The 18,072-nt window shown below is 34.6% G+C and overlaps 1 pseudogene; it reads right to left on the bottom strand.

Moving 5' to 3' along the window:
* Positions 1-270: 270 nt before the first annotated feature.
* On the bottom strand, positions 271-1,732 carry LOC114701673 (annotated as a pseudogene).
* Positions 1,733-18,072: the final 16,340 nt, after the last annotated feature.

Here is an 18,072-nt window from a genome sequence, read left to right as displayed (position 1 = left end):
CAGTACTAAGCCAAGATAGGCAGAAGGGTGGAATGTTTTTCACACTATATAAGCAGACAGAGGGAAAAATAAAGCCCAAGAGAGAGAAACATTGCACTTCTCTTAAGACAGACAGGTGAGGTGATACAGCCTGACAGGAAAAAAGGGGGCAAATTAATAGCTCTCTCTCTCTCTCTCTCTCTCTCTCTCTCTCTCTCTCTCTCTCTCTCTCTCTCTCTCTCTCTGTCCTTCACCAGATACTGTTTGAACTGATGTACATCATCCAGACATATAAACATTGCCAGGCAGAGCGTCAATGGTAAAGGGGGAAAGAGCCTTGCTGTTGAACAGGCAGAAGTTTTCAAATATTAAAGCTACCATGTTATGTAAAAATCACTGTATTTCTTTCTTCTACTTTATCCTTTGAATGACTCCATTTTTATTGTAATTTTCTGAAATCAATCAATCATTCAGACACCATTATTTTTCTTCCTAGTTGGAAACATTTTTCAATTCTACAAAATTCATTAGTTCAACTACTGTGTTTCTCATGTGGTTTTCACAGGTAGTATGTTGACAGATTCAGTTATAATGTGACTGCAAAATAATTTCTGTTTTCTAACATCACTTATTTTTCTAATCTTGGATTAATTTTTGTACAATGGTCTCATTACTTTCAGCATAATGTGACTGAGAAATAATTTGTTTTCTAACAACACTTCTTTTCTAATCGTAGCTTAATTTTTGTACAATGGTCTCTTTACCTTCAGTCTCTACTTCCAGATGGCATCAGTATTCATCATGACATAAGATTTAATACTTTAACAATTGAATAAATGTCTCACTGAGTAGTGTACAATACGCTGCTTTGAGTTCTTGCCCTTTTACCTGCTCTTTCCCTCTCCATCCCTCTGTAACATATAATAACCCATCATTATTCATCACTCAGATCAAGTATTATCTATTGTGTGCATCCATGTTCCACTGGACAGAAAGAACACTTCCTACTTTAAACATTCCTGTGGAGTCTCTGCCTTATTAAAATATTCACCCCCTCCACTTCTCTGTCTTCTTCAGTTTGTAAAAACCTTCAAACCAAACTACAGTTTTTACTGTTCTTTCACCAAATGTTGATTTGCTTTAGGTAGTTAAGTCCCTGTAACCCTCATCTCAAGAATCCTCCAGACCTACAGTCATATTCTGCTACAGAACATTTCCAAAGGCTGTGTATATCTGAGTGTTTTCACATGGAAGAATCTCCTAGTGTCCTCTGCACAGCGTGTGAGGGCAGTGCCTAGTATCTATACTTCATAGAATAGTCCTTGGGAGACACCACCAGATCTCTGCCTTTGCAGGTGCCATGGTACACAGTCTCTAAGATGTCAGCCATTTCTTGCTTGTCTTCCATGGCCTAGTTGATCTTGTTCCCAGTGCCCAAATCAGTCATAATATGTTTGTTTCTGAAGAAAAACATGACAGTACATGGGGAATATAATTCATACATTACTTTTGTAATATCCACAAGATAAATAAGTGCAAAATTTTAAACCTTTTCAGTGATGCTGTACAGAACCTCATCTATCTTCATGCATTGTTCTGTGGACCACCTGTCCTTGGCTTCCAAGGTTACAATTGCAGACAGTTTATGAATTCTACTTGGAATTTATCTGGGACCTGGCATATGAACTATGGTGCTCAGACTTCCAAAACAATCACTTAAGCTATTGATTGAACTATCTGCCCAGCCCTGAAGATATAAAAGTTTAAAATGGAAGTTTTTGTACAAAAAGTATTTAGTAATATGTATTTAGATCTTTACATCTGGCATATCAAGTTCTTTACTTCAACTAAAAATTGGGGAAATTTTGATTTTCTAAAAATTTTGCTAACTATGTGTGATTAAATTATTATGCAAAAAGACAAAAAGGACGTATGCATACATGATGCATTTATGAGACAAAGCTATGAATTTTGCTTATAATGTTTCATGAAAATAATCATCTAGGTTCATACCATCTTACACCATGAAAATGGCTTGTTTTACATATGTTTTATTATATATTATGGATAATTTGTCTTCCTTCAAAGTGTTACAGCACTCTTCAATGTGAGTGAAGAATCCTCACAGTGAGGGTCATCTTTCTTATAAACTTTAGACTAATTTATCATAACAAATTCATGTCAGTTATTGTACATCTGATCAAATATGGAGCTTCTGAAAGTAGGTGAACTTTACTGCCTAGTCATGTATTTTGAGAAAATATATTTCTGGCTAGCACCTTAAAAATTCAAGATATTCTTTCAAGGAAATTAGAATATAATAATACATATACTGTATATGTTTTCCAGCTTTTGACAAGAATTCCAAAGCACTAAACTAATCTTGGCCATGAACCATCTTGGGGAATAGAGCATGAAATGTGGACTAGAAGAACCATCCAATAAGATTAAGGTCCACTTCCCTAAAATACTCAGAGTTGTGGGGAAAATGAAAGAAATCTAAGGTCCCAGGAAAGGAACACAGAAAAACTATAGTATTTTTTTTTCTGAAAAAGTAATACAACCACAAACTATATGGCAAGGTATGGTCACAATACATTGTTGTAGCTGGAGTTTTCCTGCCTTGTCCATAGTCAGGACGAATCTCTGTCACCTGCCAGTCCCACAGCTGCTCAGACCCAACCAAGTAAACACAGAGACTTATATTGCTTACAAATTGTATGGCCATGGCAGGCTTCTTGCTAACTGTTCTTATAGCTTAAATTAATCCATTTCTATAAATCTATACCCTGCCACGTGGCTCGGAGCTTACCAGCATCTTTTCATGCTACTCGTCAGGGTGGCGGCTGGTAGTGAGTCCTTCTGCCTTCCTGTTCTTTTATTTCTCCTCTCTGTTAGTCCTGCCTATACTTCCTGCCTAGCCACGGCCAATCAGGTTTTATTTATTGACCAATCAGAGCAACAGATTTGCCATACAGACTATCCCCCAGCAGAGCCAACTGCAGACCATCTCAGACACCTACACTCAGGCCCGTGGTCCTAATCATTCTCTATGAGAACCTGCTGGGTAAAGCCATGAGGAACCCAAGAACAGGCTCCCACAGGACATACAGAACATCCCACAGCACATTGTACCATAAAGAGAGAACTACATTATTTCAGAAAAGGTGCATGTTCAAATTGATAGAATACAATTATGGATCTAAACCATGAATAGAATCAACATCTACAACTTAATATTGTTAAATATTAATTAAATAATTTAAATGATATTTAATATTTTAAGTTACAACAAATCACAGACCAAATGTAACTAGATAGCTGGTATGAAGCATTATGTTCTTTCATTGGAGGTATCATTCCAACAAAGCAGTGGAAGTCAATTTCAATGGAGAGTAAATATTTCCTTGATGCCTCAAAGAATACCCCATCCACCTGGACTTAAATGAAATTAGCACAGACAACTCAGGTATTCAACCTGAGTTCTTTATTGGAAGTCAGGTATTGAAAAATTAAGCAATATCTAACTTTAATTGCTTTTCCTTGAAGAGGTGAGCATGGCCAGTGACACAGTGTACCACCTGAATGCAGTAGTTTTCTATAACTTTTATGGCTTAGTAACAATGAATCTGCACTTAAAGTATTAACTTTAATTTCTAGATTAATTCATCTTTAATTTAGGTTGAATAATTAATAAACAACAGAAATTCATTTCTCACAGTTCTATATGGTTATAATTCCAAGATGCAAACACAAACAGACTCAATCTATTTAGGAACCTATCTCTGCTCCCAAAATTACTTATTTTTCTTCATCTTCACATGTCCTGAAGATCAAAGTACAAAAATTTGTTGTTGTTACATTGCAGAAAGTATTGAAAGGCCAGGAAACTCTTCTAGCCTATTTATTTATTTATTTATTTATTTATTTATTTATTTATTTATTCATTCATTTATTCATATTATTATTTATTTATTTATTTTTTATTTATTTGTTCATTCTTTTGCTCATTGATTTATTTATTTAATTATTTATTTGTTATTTAAAGATTTATTTATTATCTGTACAGTGATCTGTCTGCATGTATGTCTGCACACCAGAAGAGGGCATCAGATCTCATTACAAATGATTGTGAGCCACCATGTGGGTGCTGGGAAATTAACGCAGGACCTCTGGAAGAGCAGCTAATGCTCTTAACCTCTGAGCCATGTCTCCAGCCCTTATTTATTTTTAAAATAAGGAATTGTCATTCTTGAAGGCATACTTCTCATGTGATCACTTCCATAAGACATCATGTTTTAATAGTGTCTCCTTGTAGTTTAAGTTCCAAAAATAAACTTTGGAAGAACAAATTAATTCAGTTTCCTTACATCTAAAATGGGATTAGTCCAAACACATACACTACAAAGTATAGGAACCTTTGCTTACTGTACTGGCTGATATAGAAAAGTAATACACATTAATATTCCTATTCAATTTCTTAATGAGCATTATTATCACGTTTGATATTTTATGGTCTAGAAATTAAATCAGCAAATGTAGTCATCTATGAGTTCCTAAGAAATCTTTATGAATTCATACGTACTTTACCTTTCAGTCACATTATAAAGAAAAGACAGAAAATCAATTTCTACTGTGAGAAGTTTAACAAACACTGATTAAAAAACACCATTTAAAGAAGCAATGGTGAAATAATCATGTTAAAGAATTTGTATATTTTTCATGAGAAACTCTTTGAGAAATAGTAGTTATCATTACTTGTCATTAGGAATTTCATAAGTTTACAAACATGGCAATAATATTATGTTTTTGTAAAATATTTATTGCTCACATCCATTAAATAAAAACCAACTTTTTCTAAATTAATAGTACTATACAATTTAATTATTGATAATTCTGAAAACATGCTCAAATATGTGTTCATAGGAATATACAGTTTTATTTTTATATTTTCACCTAACATTTACTAGTATATTATAAAAACATTTTGATTCGAAAATACCTCTCTTCTAAGTTATATGAATAGATAAACGAAAACCTGATTATTTGGGAGAAAATAAAAGAGTAGTATTGTTTGTTACTTTTGAAAAATAATCTAGTTTGTTTTTTCAACATGAAAACATATAGCAAATAATATTTACAACACATTTCATTGCCAATTTTATTATATTGTTAACCTTTCATGTGAAAATAATTTATTACTTTATAAACTATAAAATTTATAAAATAATCTAATTTAAATTTAATTTATCCCATATCCTTTTCTTAATTTCTAGAGTAGAAAAAATATAGATATAAAGTAATGGCACTTTTAAAATATGTCCATTTCAAATTTATATGACACATATCTTTTCACTTGGGACAGTAGTAACAACCATAATGCTTTCAGTTTAAAAGAATATTAATGATATAAATTCATTAGATTTAACACCACATTAAAAGACCAAAGGAAAATTTCAATGTCTCCTTCAAATTGTGAATATTTTCCTCCATTTTTTTCTTAAAACTGGATCCCAAAACAAAACTTTGACAGGAAATCTCAAGTTAACAGTAAATCAGTTTATTTAGTATTCACATACTTTCCCTCAGAAATAAAGACTTACAGAAGGATGGCAAAATACAATTTTCTCTAAAGTTCTGGTACTTGATATTTATATAAAAGTAAATTTTACACTGAATGTAAACAATGATACTGACATACTTAATATTTGTTCTCTAGGTGGTTAGAGAGTTAATTGATTTGGCTGTAAGGAAATAAAAAGTTATAAACAAAGGGTTAAAAAGTAGCATTATTTATCTCTCCCCTGGGTTCCATATTAGGGCCAACAGCCCCAGCAAATTTACTGGAAGCCAGGCTGGTCCTAGATACCTCAGATAAGACACCAACCACCACTCACTGAACTCCTTTAAGCCTGTCCAACAACCCAAGACTGCACACCTTCCCCTTGGCTACACAATCTGGCCTACACATTTGGAAGAAGACTGTAACTTTACTGGAGGCCAAGATGGATCTAGGGACCCCAGACCTGGCAGAAAACTTCTGCTGCACCAAAGGCCAGGTCATACTAGAAATCTCACAGCCCATGCAAGTACCCAGAACTTCAGAGGTCACACTGGTACTTGGAACCACAGTGGAAACATTGGAATGCTGTGGGATGCCCTGTATGTTCTAAATATATGTTGTTATGATTGATTGATAAATAAAATGCTGATTGGCCAATAGCCAGGCAGGAAGGATTGTGTAGGCAGGACAAGGAGAGAGGAGAATGCTGGGTGGAAGAAGGCTGAGCCAGAGAGATTGCCAGCTGCAAGGAGGAGAAGCATGATGTAAGATATTGGTAATCCTCGAGCAATATGGCAAGGTATAGATTTATAGAAATGGGTTAATTTAAGATACAAGAACAGATAGCAAGCAGCCTGCCATGGCCATACAGTTTACAAATAATGTAAGTCTCTGTGTGTTTACTTGGGAGAAGTACGTGTGAGAGATTTGTCCCAACTGCTGGCAAGCTGGGACTCAGGAAAACTTCAGCTACATTGGAACCCAAAACCACAGAGGTTTTGTGGGCCCCAAAATCCTCAGCAGAGACTCCCTACTAGACTTGAAGACTTACTAGCCCCACCAGAGCCATTGGCCACTTAGGCAAAAAGACCAGAGAGGAAACAGAAATCAAGGAACAAAACACCCATCCAACAAAGATAAACACAGGATATAACTCCTAGACCTATAATCACCCAAATCCCAATGTCTATACACCAGTGTAAGAACACAATCAATAACAGAGTGGGCAATATGACACCTCCAAAAACCAGTTATATTGTGATAACAAGAACTGAACAGTCCAACACAGCTGAAGCACAAGAAAACAACTGTAAAAATAACTTTATGAAGACAATCGAGGTCTTTAAGTGGAAATGAAAAAATCATTTAAAGAATTTGAGGAAAAGACAAAAAAAGGAGGAAATCAATAAATCTCTAAAAGAAATCAATAAATTTCTTGAAAATGCCAAGAAACCAAGAAGAAACAAACAGGTTAAGGAAATAGTTCAAGACTGGAAAATGAAAATGGAAGCAATAAATAAACCAAGGGAATTATGTAAATGGAAAATCTGGGAAAGCAAACAGGAACAATAGAATACAAGATGGAGAAGAGAGATTCTCAGGCATTGAAGACACAATAAAAGAAAAAGATTCATCAGTCAAAGAAAACGTTAAACCTAAAACAAATTCCTAATAAAAGGCATCCAGAAAATCTGGGACACTCTAAAAAGACCAAATATAAGAATAATAGGAAAAGAAGAATGAGAAGAAACTCAGTTCAAAAAACAAGAGAATATATTTAATAATATCACTGAAGAAAATTTTCCCAACCTAAAGAAGGGTATGTATATAAAGGTACAAGAAGTTTACAGAACACCAAATAGATTGGATCAGAAAAAATATCCCCTTGCCACATAATAATAAAAACACTAAACATGCAGAAACAGAGAAAGAATATTAGAAGGCACAAGGGAAAAAGGCCAAGTAACATATAAGAGCAGACATATTAGAATCATACCTGACTTCACAGTGATTCTAAAATCCCAAAAGGCCTGGACTGACTTCTTCCAGACTCTAAGAGACAATGGATACCAGCTCAAACTATGTCCAGGAAAACTTTCAATCGCCATAGATGGAGTAAACATTATATTCCATGACAAAGTCAAATTTAAACAATATCTATCCACAAATTCATCCCTACAGAAGGTACTAGAAGGAAATCTCCAGTCCAAGGAAGCTAACTATACTTATTAAACACTTGCAAGAGATAATCTCATACCAGCAAAACCCAAAGAAGGGGAACACGAGCACACACACACACACACACACACACACACACACACACACACACACTCTACAACTACTACCACCACCAAAATAACAGCAATTAATAATCTTTGGTCATTAATATCCCTCAATGTCACTGAATTCAATTTCCCAATAAAAACACACAGGCTAGCAGAATGGATGTGAAAATAAGATTTATCCTTCTGCTACATACAGGAAACACACTTCGAAATCATAGATAAACACTACCTTAGAGTAAAGGGTTGGAAAACGTTTTTCCAATCAAACAGACCTAAGAAGCAAGCTTGTGCAGCTATCCTAATATCTAACAAAATAGACTTCAAATAAAAATTAATCAAAGGAGATGGACAAGGATATTTTATGCTTACCAAAGGAAAAGTCCACCAAGATGATGTCTCAACTCTGATGCAGGAATGGTTTTATATATGAAATTCTGTCAATTTAATCTACCACATAAACAAACTGAATAAAACAACCTGCCCCCTCCCCCAAAGAACAACAAACACATGATCATATAATTAGATACAGAAAAACATCTTTGACTAAATCCAATGCCCTTTCATAATAAAGGTCTTGGAGACATCAGAGATACAGTGGACATATGTAAACATAATAAAAGCAATATACAGAAAGCCTATTGTCAACATCAAATTAAGTGCAGAGAAATTCAAAGCAATTCCATTAAAATTGGGAACAAGACAATGTAGATGTAACCAACCGTCTTATTAAATAAGAAACACAGAACCAATGCAAAGAAGAAAGCAAAGAGGTCAGAGCTAAGAGCTAAAACCTTACCCTTCCTCCTGCAATGGTCCTACCTCTCTGAAAGAGAGCTACAACTTCTTGTGTTAAAGTCTTTATAAAGACTTTTGGTTCTGCCTTCTCATTGTTTGTAAACTCAACCACATGACCGCCTCATTACTGCCTGTTTGTACAGACCTCCAGGTCTTCTGTGGTTGGTATTGAGATTAAAGGCGTGTGTATTCAATGCTGGCTGTATACCTGAACATACAGAGACCTACCTAGCTCTGCCTACCAAGTGCTGGGATTAAAGGCGTGCACCACCACTGCCCAGGTTTCCTATGGCTTGCTAATAGCTCTGACCCCCAGGCAACTTTATTTATTAACATACAAATAACATTTTAGTACAAATAAATCACCATAAGACAAGGTTGTCCACTCTCTCCATAGCTATTCAATATAGTACTTTAATTTCTAACTAGAGCAATAAGACAACGGAAGGAGATCAAGAAGGTATAAATTGGAAAGGAAGAAGTTAAAGCATCATTCTTCCCAGATTATATAATAGCATACATAAATGACCCCAAAAATTCTATCAGGGAAGTCCTACACCTGATAAAAATTGTTAGTCAAGTGACTGGATACAAGATTAGCTTAAAAAATTAGTAGCTCTCCTATATACAAATGATAAACAGGGTGAGAAAGAAATCAGGGATTGAATACCCTTTATAGTAGCCTCAAATAGTGTAAAATATCTTGATGTAACTCTAACCAAGCAAGTAAAACCCTGCGTGACAAGAACTTCAAGTCTCTGAAGAAAGAAATTGGTACAAACATGAATTTAACAAGAAATTGTAGATTTTAAACAATGTACACAAACTCCTTTGTTACAAATAAAAGTTTATGCTTCTAAAAATAAATTAAAATTAATTATTTAAAAAAAAGAAATCAGATATCAGAAGATGGAAAGATCTTCCATGCTCATGGACAAGTAGGATCAATATCAAAAATAGCCATCTTACCAGAAGTAATTTACAGATTAAATTCAATCCCCTTTATAATTCCAACACAGTTCTTTACAGATCTTGAAAGAGCAATACTCAGCTTCATATAGTAAAACAGTAAACCTAGGATAGTTAAGACAACCATGTACAATAAAAGAAATTCTGGAGGTATCACCATTCCTGATTTAATGCTCTACTACAAAGCTATCATAATAAAAACCACATGGTATTGGCATAAAAACAAACAGGTGGATCAATGGAATTGATTCAAAGACACAAAAGTAAATCCTCACACCTATGGGCACCTAAATTTGGCCAAAAAGCCAAAAATTATACAGTGCAAAAAAGAATCTTCAACAAATGGTGCTAGTCTAACTGGATATCTGCATGTAGGAGAATGCAAATAGATTCATAGCTATCATCCTGCACAAAAATCAAGTCCAACATAAAACCAGATATACTGAACCCGATAGAATAGAAACTAGGGAATAGGCTTGAGTGCATTGGCACAGAAGACAACTTCCTGAACAAATCACCAGTTTTAAAGGCACTAAGAACAACAGTTAATTAATGAGACCTCATGAAACTGCAAAGTTTCTGTAAGGCACAGGACACCATAAATAAAACAAAGCAGCAGCCTACAGAATGGGTAAAGATCTGCACCAACCCCACATCTCACAGAGGGCTGATTTCTAAAATATGTAAAAAAAAAAAAACCAATAACTTAAGAATCTTGACATAAAAAGCAAAACAAATACTCCAATATAAAAATGTGATACAGAAATAGGGAAGTCTCAACAGAAAAAAAAATAAAACCTCTAGTGGCTGATAAACAATTAAATAAATGTTTAACATCCTTAACCAACAGCAAATGCAAGTTAAAACAAATCTGAGATTCTATCTTACACATGTCAGAATGGCTAAGATAAAAAACACAAGAGACAGCTCATGCTGGAGAGGATTTGGAGCAAGGGGAACACTCCTCCATTGCTGGTGGAAGTGCAAACTTGTACAGCCACTTTGGAAATCAATATGGCTGTTTCTCAGAAAACTGGATATCAATCTTACACAAGACCTAGCTATACCACTCTTGGGCATATATACAAAAGATGCTCAATCATACCATAAGGACATTTGCTCAGCTATGTTTGTAGCAGCATTGTTTATAATAGTCAGAACCTGAAAACAGCCTAGATGTCTCTTAATCAAGGAATGGATAAAGAAAGTGTGGTACATTTACACAATGGAGTATTACTCAGATGTTAAAACAATGATATCATGGAATTTTCAGGCAAATGGATGGAACTAGAAAAAAAAATCATCCTGAGTGAGATGACTCAGACCTAGAAAGACAAACATGATATGTACTCACTCATAAGTGGGTAATAGCTGTAAAATAAAGGAGAACTATGCTACAATCCACAGACCCAGAGAGACTTGGTAACAAGGAGGCTTCAAGTGGGGGTACCCAGATCTCCCTTAGAAGGGGAAATAGAAGAGATGCCATAAGTGCACTGCAGGAAGATGGGGAGGTGTAGCTTATAAATGTTTATTTTTATTTAAAAGGGGTTGAATATAAATATAAATTCGATCTCTTTCTGAAAAAGAAATGGGGATATAGATATGATAGGCTAAAAGGCTAGATTATTGAATCTACTTTTAAAAAAAGCAACAACTTTAAAAAAATAATTTTACATTTCTACAGATTTTAGTTCATTAATACCAATTTAAAGTTAATTTTGTTATATTGTATATATAATTCTATACATACATAATGCCATTCAAGTTGAGAACTACTATCAAATGATTTTATGAAATTATGACTACTAATAAGCCAATAGCTGATGAAAAATAAATACTAATTATCATTCCAAAACCAAATCCCACCTGTGTGGCGTTTTTTGATACTAACCTCATTGTAGGAGACCTCAAGTTTTCTCTCCTTTTTGTATGCATGTGCTTATGTGAGTTTGTGCATTCAGAGGTCAGTGTTTAATTTCACTTCAGTTGTCATTCCTCATTGTGCTTTATTGAGACAGGACTTCTCATTTACCTCATTGATTAGTCTAGACTGGCTGGCATTCAGGTCCCAGGGATCTGCCTGTCTCTTCCTCCTTTGCTCTGGGATTACAATGTTGGTCAACATACCAGGTTTAGAATATTCATATTTAAAAGATGAGTGTTGGCCTATGTTCAGTATGAATATTGAACTTGATGTAAGAGACTGGAATTTTCTTTTTTATCCAGTGTAATTATGAAAAAATACTGAACACATTATACAATATATTTTATGTTTCCCCTTCACAGTTTCTCCTAGATACTCCTTACCTCCTTTACCATCCAATTTTATTTTTTAGGTTTTTCATTTACTCCTTTTCATACTTTCCCCTTCCATATAAACAGACTGAAAAGAAAAAATATGATCATCTCTTTAGATGCTGAAAAAAACCTTTGTCAGAATCCAACATCTTTCATGTTAAAAATATTGGAGAGGTTAGGGATACAAGAGACATACCTAAACATAATAAATTCAATTTACAGAAAGCATATGGCCAACACCAAATTAAATGGAATTTTCTTAATCAAAGGTAATCATACAAGTTTTCATTTATAGCATATTTTAAGTCTTCTGATTACAAATGAAAGCTAATGTTAAAGTAATTTAATAGTTAAGATCCAAAAGAGAAGTGTTTTAGCTGCATTTTAAAAAGTCATTCAGAGTCTGAATATCAATAGCTATTTAAGAATGTAACAGCACAAAACTGTAACCGTACTTCCCTTGGTAGCACTTTCTTTTCATCCTTCATTTCATACATTCCTTTGCATTGACCTATTGAAAACAGTTGGGATTCATTCATAGTTAATGCACATATGTAACATTGCTATTAATGGTACTCAAGACAAGAATAGTCTCTCTTGTCAAACCCACAGAGGAAAGCCAAATCACTCTGACAGCATAAGAGAGAACAGATGTACATTTTATGTCTTCCTAAATGGTAACAGCAAAAGCAAATAAAAGAGAAAAGAACCCAGTTTCCATTACTTGAAAGAAATCAACTCAAAATTTTTTACTTATGGTGAAATTTTAGAGATGGACTCCTCTCTAATCCAAGCTACTGTATTCGACAACTTTTATTGATAAATGTATATCTTTCTTTGCATTTTACTGCACATAAAGAAACATTTATGAATGATTAGCATTAAAAAATAAAACAGTAAGTTACTGCCTCTCGTTCTAGGATCAACATCCAATCCCTATTGTTAATCCTAAAGATGCAAGGAGAAACACCACTGGCCCAAATCATTATGGCCAACTTAATTAAAGCAAGCAATTGATTAAAGCAAGCTTTTTTTTAAAAAAAAAAAAATTAGGTAAATGGGCTGCCTCCTCCAAAGCAGGGGTTTGAGGTTAGTATTGGACATAGGGGAAGATAAGGGTTTTTATAGCTCAGTCATAGGAGGATTCCAGGTCGGGTATTTAGCAGGCAAATAGGTGAGATTACAGAAGGAGAGAATAAGTGTAAGTTTGCCATAACAACCTCATGAAAAAAAGACATGATTACAAGGTGGTCATAAGGTCATCATAACAAGAGGTGGTCATAATATCCTTTGAAACAAAGTTATGGTTGTTGTTTCCTTAAACAGGCAATACAGAACAATTTGTTGTTAAGTTTACAGGTGGGGCATAGCCAAATCCTTGAGAAACAGACATAATCATAAACAGGAATGAACCTAGCTTGTCCTTACTATTTAGATGGCTTTTATGCCTAAAATAAAGGCAGGCTTGCTTATCACTACCTTCATGAGGCTTCCAAATTGTTGGAGAATATAGTGTACAGTATTTATATATAAATAGCCATCACAAAGGGACATGTATGGAAAATGCCAACAGATTGTTATTAATCAAACACTAAGCTAAATTTGACAAGGGGAGTCTATTTCAAATGGTAAAAGGAGCTACTATGTTTATGAACTGGTTTTAGCATACACTCTTGCTAAAATGACAACAAAGATAATTCTGAAAGTGTTTTTTTAAAATCCTTGGCTTAACTGTTATTCATACTACTTGTATCCATGGACTAAGGACAATATATTTTTTCTATACATGTTTAACATTGTTTGACTAGCCATAATGGAGAGTGATAGAAAACATCTTTCTGTCTACATGCTTCTGCTCTCCAAACTTACATGACTTTATGTTTATATATGACACATGAAAGAATAAGCATCATCTCAAAACATGTTTTCAAAAGAAAATATATTGTATTTGTGAAAAATATCTTATGTAACATCTTAAATTATGCTCCTTACTCATTATTCTTTTTCAGCCATAACTGATTCATTTTTGTTTTGTTTTTGTTGTTGTTGTTGTTTTTCCAAGACAGGGTTTCTTTATGTTTCCATACGTGGTTGATATATTGTACACCCCAATAAACTTATCTGGGTTCAGAGAACAGAACAGCCACTATATTAAACATAGAAGTTAGGCAGTGGTAGCATACGCCTTTAATCCTAGTATTCTGGAGGCAGAGATCTATCCGAATCTCTGTGAGTTCAAAGCCACACTGGAAACAGCCAGGCATGGTGACACACACCTTTAATCCCAGGAAGTGATGGCAGAAAGCAGAAAGGTACATAAGGCATGAGGATCAGGAACTTTAGCTTTGTTTAGCTTTTAGGTTTTTAAGCTATAGGCTTTTAGCAGCAGTTCACCTGAGATCCATTTGGATGAGGACTCAGAGGATTCCAGTCTGAGGAAACAAGATCAGCTGAGAAGTTGGCGAGGTGAGGTTAGCTGTGGCTTGTTCTGCTTCTCTGATCTTTCAGAATTCACCCCAATATCTGGCTCCTGAGTTTTTTATTTAATAAGACTGGTTAGAAATTTGTGTTACATCCATGGCTAGAAATAGCTCTGTGGACTACTCTTAGCAAGTTCTAAGAGAGAAGTCCCACTCCAATGAATATATTATCTTAGTTATAGTCACTTAGTTTTTATTTATTATTACTTTTGTTATTCTTTTTTGATGTTTAACACATTATTGCGGATTTTCTGTCTGTAACATTAATTGTGCTTGTAGTATTTCATTCTATACCCAGTATATAGCATACTATTTAAAACATAGGGTACAATCAATAAACATTTGTTGAATGAGCAATTTTTATGATTCAAATATATTTGTTAAGGAAATAGTTGTCATAGTTTAACAAATGTTTTATTCAATATGTTAAGCAGAGAAGGGAATATGATAAATAATATAGATTTATATCCACCAGAAACTTACTCATGAGTTTTCCTAAATCACAGCAGAAAATTTTACCATATTGTTGTAAGTATATGACACTACTGTTTTAATTTTTAAGCAAAATTATACAGTAAAAAGTTATATTCTTAAGTAAGAGTTTGCTACAAAATTGAAACACTAACTTGCCTTTTAATTTTTTGATTATATCTTTAAAAATATCACACAAATTATTTTGATCATGTGGTGATATATTGTCTACCCTAAATGTGATAATATATTGTGTACCCTAATAAACTTATCTGGGAATCAGAGGACAGAGCCACCCTCTAGATTAAGCATAGAGGCCAGACAGTGGTGGCACACACCATAATCCTATCACTTGAGAGGCAGAGATCCATCTGGATCTCTGTGAATTCAAGGCCACACTGGGAACAGAGTCAGGAAGTGGTGGCACACACCTTTCATACCAGTACTTGAGATCTCATGCCTTTGCTTGGAAAGCACACATGCCTTTAATCCAAGGAAGTGACATGGCTGGGTGGAGAATGGTATATAAGGCATGAGGAGACAGGAACTAAACAGCAGTTCAACTGAGACCCTTAGGGGTGAGGACTCAGAGGCTTTCATTCTGAGGATTCACAGAAACAGGATCAGCTGAGGAGTTGGTGGGGTGAGATTGGCTGTGGCTTGTTCTGCTTCTCTGGTCTTTCAGCTTTCACCCCAATATCTGGCTCCATTTTTTTATTAATAAGACTGTTTAGCAATTTGTGTTACATGATCATATTCCCCCTTCAGCTGCTCCCAGATCTAACATCACCTTCCTACCACACAACTTGCTGTTACTTGTCTTCCATCAAGCCCAATTTATGTTGGCTAAGTACTCTTGGTTGTGGGGCCTGGTCTGGATGCTGGTAGATCCACTAGGGGTCACACACACTTGAAAAAAAATGAGTCTCCCTCTCGTAGAAGCAATCAAATACTAATACTGCCTCAGCTAGTAGTGGGAATATGTGCCCTATTCTCATATTTCATTGTTGGACTAGCAGGACCACTGCCTAAACCCATTTCTGGAACCACAATCTCTATTAGTCAAGCTTCTCTAGAGTAGCAGTTCTCAATCTGTTCATGGTGACCCCTTGGGGGGTCATGCATCAGATATCCTGCATATCATATATTTTTATGATTCATAACAGTATCAAAAGTGCAGTAGTGAAATAGCAACAAAATCCTTTTGTGGTTGGGGATTTCTGAAACATGAGGAACTTTATTAAAGGGTCACAGTCCCAGGAAGGTTGAGAACCACTGCTCTAGAGGAATAGAACTGATTAAGTGTGTATGTGTGTGTGTGTGTGTGTGTGTGTGTGTGTGTGTGTGTGTGTGTGTGATTTCTTAGATTTGCTTACAGGCTCTGGTCTAACAGGTACAACAAGAGCTGTCTCCTGATGGGAAAACCAGGAATCTGGTACTAGTTTAGTCAGCAAGGCTGGATATTTTAGTTGCCTTTTGGTCTGTGTTGCAATCCAGAAGAAGTAGGTCCTAATATCAGTGAATAAATTCCCCAGCAAAAAGATAGATGAACTAGCCAGAGAGAGTGAGAGAAGATGGAAAAAACAAAGCCTCCTTTTCCCATGTTGTTTATGTAGACTGCCATCAGAAGATGTGGCCCATATTTAAGGTGGATATCCTAACCTCAAATAATGTAGATTTAGGCAAGTCTTCCCAGCACATGACATCCAGTCAAAATACTCCCTCATGGGTGTGTCCAACTTCTTGGATTTTACATGATTTCAGATGTAGTCAAGTTGGCAACCAAGATTAACCACTGCATTTTGAAAACTTAGAGGACCAGGAATGATGATCTACAAGTTCTGGAACACCACAGGTATGACTAACATACCCAGTAAAACTATCAGTTATAATCAAAGGATAAAAACAGCTTTGAGGTATTTATATTCAGTAAGCTAACTCTATAGAGTATACTAGAAGGGGGAATACTTCAGTGTGAAGGCAATATTAAACATACCAAAGTGGGTAAAATGAGTAAACAAACAGTTCCAGAACATATAATCAGAAGAAGTCTAAGAAAAGAATAAGAAACAAAACACAAACACAACTAAGTAACAGGAATTAATAATCTTTGCTCAATATAACTCAATATTAGTAGTCTTAATGCTGTAAGAAAAAGACACGGACTATGAGACTGGATTAGAGAAAAGATGCATCTTTTCAACTTCAAGAAACAAACACACTGCACTATCAATGATAGATACTGCCTTAAGATCAATGATATTCCAAGCAAAATAAATTTTAAAAAAGCAGACATAATTATTCCAATATTTGGTAAAAAATGAACTTAAAACGAAACTAGTCAGAATAGAAAGGGAAGAACATAAAATTATAAGTACTTATACAATAAACACAGGTGCAAAAATGTTATGAAGTACTCTACTAAAACTAAACCACAGATTGAACCAAACAGTGACAAGGGATGACTTTGGTTCCCCGCTATCATGAAGAGACAAGTCGATTAGATAAAATTTAAATAATTTTTGAGTTAAATGACATAATGAATCAAATTGTTTCAATAAACATCTTACAGACCATTCTGCCTAAATACTAAAGAATATACTTTCTTTTCAGAAGCCCATGGAACTTTCTCCAAAATTTTCTACATATTAGAACACAAAGAAAGTCTCACCAGATTTCGGGAAATCTGCATTCTCTATGGTCATAGGAATAAGCTAGATATCAAAAATAGAAACTAAAAAACATTCCAACAAAAGAAAATTACATCAAGGGAGAAATAAAGAAGGAAATTAATATATTCTGTAATTTAATAAAACTTAAAACAAAACATACCATGGATCTATGGGATACATTGAAGGAAATGTTATAGCACTAAGTACCCACATAAAAATTGGAGAGATATGAAATTCATAACTTAATGATGCTTCTGAAGGTCTTGGATAAAATAGGAACAACCAAAAAGAGTAGATGAGAAAGTGTAATTGAAATCATGACTGAAATTATTCAAATAGGAATGAAAAAAATTCAATACAAAAATCAATGAAAAGAAAACCTGGTTCCTTGGAAAACTTAACAGAATTGAACAACCTTTAACCACATTAACCAAAAGAGAGGGCCCAAATTATTAAAATCAAAGACATAAACAAAAATTTTGCAAGAGACGCTGAAGAAATTTGGAAATTCAGAAGAACATTATTTAAATGTCCACAAAACTGGAAAATCTTGAAGT

This window comes from Peromyscus leucopus, chromosome X (genome assembly GCF_004664715.2).
Source record: "Peromyscus leucopus breed LL Stock chromosome X, UCI_PerLeu_2.1, whole genome shotgun sequence".
Taxonomy (NCBI): Eukaryota; Metazoa; Chordata; class Mammalia; order Rodentia; family Cricetidae; genus Peromyscus; species Peromyscus leucopus.
This window is presented reverse-complemented; position numbering and strand designations above follow the sequence as displayed.